General features: G+C 41.5%; 1 non-coding gene across 1 annotated transcript; it reads right to left on the bottom strand.

Moving 5' to 3' along the window:
• Positions 1-383: 383 nt before the first annotated feature.
• On the bottom strand, positions 384-490 carry LOC141669289 (small nucleolar RNA R71). Its single transcript, XR_012553576.1, has one exon. It is a non-coding gene; the product is annotated as a small nucleolar RNA R71 (small nucleolar RNA).
• Positions 491-4,295: the final 3,805 nt, after the last annotated feature.

The following is a 4,295-nucleotide window of genomic DNA, read 5'->3' as shown; positions in this document are numbered from 1 at the left end:
CTAACTTCCCACAACCAATGCCAAGCACTTCCTTAGGCTTATTTCTGATGAGTTCTTCCTACATACGCAAGTTATACCCTGAAATGCAAAAACACTAGAAAAACGCATCAAATACATAAATTACTTGATTTCAAGACATCAATTCAAGCCATTATAAGACGTTCTAAGTGGTATAAAATGCCACTTATCAGTTTCATCGAGATTGCGACACTTTCAAGTTCAATGATGTGACAGAAGATGCTATCAAACTATGTCTCTTCCCATTCTCTCTAAGGGACAAGGCTAAGTGCTGGTTACACTCTCTACCAGCAGGGTCTATCACCACTTGGGAATATCTTGCTCAAAAGTTTCTCACTAAATTCTTCCCCATGGAGAAGACTGCCGCAATCAGGAATGCTCTTACTCAATTTGCTTAACAAACTGGAGAATCTCCGTGTGAGGCTTGGGATCGATATAAGGAGATGCTAAGAAAGTTCCCATACCATGGCATGCCTGATTGGATGATTATCAACTATTTCTACAATGGATTGGGTCCTACTTCTAGACCCATGCTTGATATAGCATCAGGAGGAGCCTTGTGGGTTAAGAGCTACGATGAAGCTTATGAACTTATTGAACTGATGGCTGCTAATGAGTACCAAAATCCTTCTCAGAGACTGACTTAGGGAAAAGTAGCAGGAATTCTGGAGTTGGACGCAGCAACTGATATCGCTGCCCAACTAAAGGCTTTGACGATGAAGGTGGACACCTTGGCGAATTATGGAGTTAATCAAATAACTAGTGTCTGTGAGCTATGTGCTGGAGCCCACGAGACTGATCAGTACACAATTTCTAGTGAATCAGCTCAGTTTATGAGCAACTTCCAGCAATCGCAGCAACCTGTGCCAGCCACCTATCATCCTAACAACCGCAATCATCCGAATTTCAGTTGGAGCAACGCTCAGAATACGGTTCAACAGACTTACCAGCAATATCCAACTAAGCAGTACAACCCCCTGGTTTTCAGCGACCGCAGTATGCACCAAGACAACAACTCCAGCTACAACAAGCAAATGAAAAATCTGAATTAGAGGAGTTGAAGCTTATGTGCAAGAGTCAAGCTGTCTCTATCAAGACCTTGGAAAATCAAATTGGTCAAATTGCCAATGCCTTGCTAAATCGACAGCCTAGTACACTATCTAGTAACACTGAAGTGCCAGGAAAGAGGGAAGCTAAGGAGCAGGTAAAGGCAATCACTTTGAGGTTTGGGAAGGTTACGAATCCCGAAAAAACTCAAGAGTTAACTGAAGAAGTTGGGGCTGAGAAAGAAGTAGTGCAACAAGATGAAGAAGTGGAACCAAGGAAGACTTCTGTTGAGCACACTCCGCCTGAGGGTAATATAGGGGAGAAACAAATCTATCCTCCACCACCTTTTCTTAAGCGGCTGCAGAAGAAAAAGCTGGACAAGCAATTTGAGAAGTTTCTGGAGGTGTTCAAGAAACTGCATATCAACATATCTTTCACCGAGGCTCTCGAGCAGATGCCTAGTTATGCAAAGTTTATGAAAGGTATTCTCTCCCGGAAAGTGAAGCTAGATGATTTAGAGACTGTCGCTCTCACGGAGGAATGCAGTGCTGTGCTGTAACAGAAGTTACCTCTGAAGCTTAAAGGTCCAGGAAGCTTCACCATTCCATGTACTATTGGAAAAGTGTCTTTTGACAGATGCTTATGTGATTTGGGAGCTAGCATCAATCTGATGCCTTTTTCAATTTTCAAGTAGTTGGATCTACCTGATCCTAAACCGACGTATATGACTTTGCAGTTGGCTGACTGTTCTATTACATATTTGCGAGGTATTGTGGAGGATGTCTTGGTCAAGGTTGATAAACTCATCTTCCCTGCTGATTTTGTAATTCTTGATTTCGAGGATGATAAGAAGATTCCCATAATCTTGGGAAGACCTTTCTTGGTGACTGGCCGAACCTTGATAGATGTGCAGAAGGGTGAGCTCACCATGCGAGTTCTGGATCAGGATGTTACCTTCAATGTGTTCACTGCTATAAAATTTCCTACTGATAGTGAGGAGAGCTTAAAAATGAAGTTGGTCAATTCAGTGGTGACATCGGAACTTGATCAATTGCTAAGGTCTGATGCCTTAGAAAAAGCCTTATTGGGGAATTCATATAGTGAAGATGACGAAGATGAAGAATAATTGTAATATTTGAATGCTTCTCCCTAGAAAAGGAAAATTGATATGCCTTTTGAATCTCTTGGAATGGAGGAATTGGATAAAGCTCCTAAACTTCTTAAGCTTTCTATTGAGGAAGCTCCCACTCTCGAGCTTAAGCCTTTACCTGAACATTTGAGGTATGCCTTTTTAGGTGATACATCTACTCTGCCTGTTATTATTGCATCTGACCTTTCGGGTAGTGATGAGGAAAAGCTTTTGAGGATTCTGAGAGAGTTCAAGTCGGCAATCGGATGGACTATAGCAGATATCAAGGAAATTAGCCCTTCTTACTGTATGCATAAAATTCTGCTAGAAGAAGGTAGCAAACCTATGGTCGAGCAGCAAAGAAGACTTAATCCTATCATGAAGGAAGTAGTGAAGAATAAAATTCTTAAGTGGCTAGATACATGGATCATCTACCCTATCTCTGACAGTTCATGGGTTAGCCCGGTTTAATGTGTACCAAAGAAAGGTAGAATTACTGTGGTAGCAAATGAGAAGAATGAGCTTATTCCTACTAGGACAGTTACGCGGTGGATAGTTTACATGGACTAGAGGAAGCTAAACAAAGCCACTAGGAAGGATTACTTCCCTTTGCCCTTCATTGATCAGATGCTTGACAGGTTGGCCGGTCATGAGTACTATTGTCTTTTGGATGGCTTACAATCAGATTCGTATCGCTCCAGAAGATCAGGAGGAAAACTACCTTCACTTGTCTATTTGGTACTTTCATCTTCAGACGAGTTTCTTTCGGTCTGTGTGGTGCGCCAGCCATATTTCAGCGATGCATGATGGCCATTTTTTCTGACATGATTGGCTAGAATATGGAAGTGTTCATGGATGACTTCTCAGTCTTTGACGATTATTTTGATGAATGCTTGCAAAATCTTGGACATATTCTCAAGAGGTGTGTTGAGACCAATCTGGTTCTCAATTGGGAAAAAATATCACTTTATGGTGCAACAGGGCATCATTCTCGGGCATAAGATTCTAGTAAGGGTCTTGAGGTGGATAAGGCCAAGGTGGGGGTTATTGAGAATCTTCCTCCACCCATTTCGGTTAAAGGAATTCGCAGTTTTCTTGGTCATGTGGGTTTCTACAGGCGTTTCATCAAGGACTTCTTGAAAATTTCAAAGCTTTTGTGCAGTTTGTTAGAGAAAGATGTTCCTTTCAAGTTCGATGACGAGTGCCTTGCAGCTTTTGAGACATTGAAGAAGAGGCTAATTACGGCACCTATCATAACTGCACCTAATTGGAATGAATCTTTTGAAATGATGCGTGATGCAAGCGACTATGCAGTTGGAGCAGTTCTTGGGCAGAGGAAGAACAACATATTTCATGTGGTTACTATGCTAGTAAGACTCTAAATGGTGTTTAACTGAATTACACTACTACGGAGAAAGAACTTTTGGCTATTATCTATGGTTTTGAGAAATTTTGATCTTATCTACTTGGGACTAAGGTGACAGTTTTCACTGATCACGTTGCAATTCGATATCTCGTCTCAAGGAAGGACTCGAAACCTAGATTGATTCTATGGGTTCTTTTGCTCTAAGAATTTGAATTAGAGAATCCTAATGCTACTTCATTGGATAAGACATTGATAAATGAGTCTTTCCCCGACGAGCAGTTGTTTGGAGTGCAAGAAGAAGAACCGTTGTTTGCAGACATTGTGAACTACCTTGTGAGTAATATCATGCCTCCCGACTTATCTTATGCTCAAAGGAAGAAGTTTTTTCATGAAGTAAAGTGGTATATGTGGGATGAGCCGTTTCTTTTTCACCAAGGAGCTGGCCAAATCATCAGGAGATGTATTCCAGCGAAACAGGGGGAATCTTGCGAGATTTCCACTCAACGGCTTATGGAGGACTATTGGTGGAGAAAAGACAGCAGCTCATGTCTTCAAGCAGGTTTCTTTTGGCCGACATTGTTTAAAGATGCTCATCAGTTCATTTTGAAATGTGATTGATGTCAACGTGTGGGTAATATGTCTAAGAAGGATGAGATGCCTCTTAATGTGCTTCTCGAGGTTGAGGTCTTTGATGTTTTGGGGAATTGACTTTATGGGGCCATTGTCTCGTCTTGT

The sequence above is a fragment of the Apium graveolens genome, chromosome 6 (assembly GCF_009905375.1).
Source record: "Apium graveolens cultivar Ventura chromosome 6, ASM990537v1, whole genome shotgun sequence".
Classification (NCBI taxonomy): domain Eukaryota; kingdom Viridiplantae; phylum Streptophyta; class Magnoliopsida; order Apiales; family Apiaceae; genus Apium; species Apium graveolens.
The sequence above is the reverse complement of the archived record's forward strand: the minus strand, read 5'-3'. Positions and strand labels throughout refer to the sequence as shown.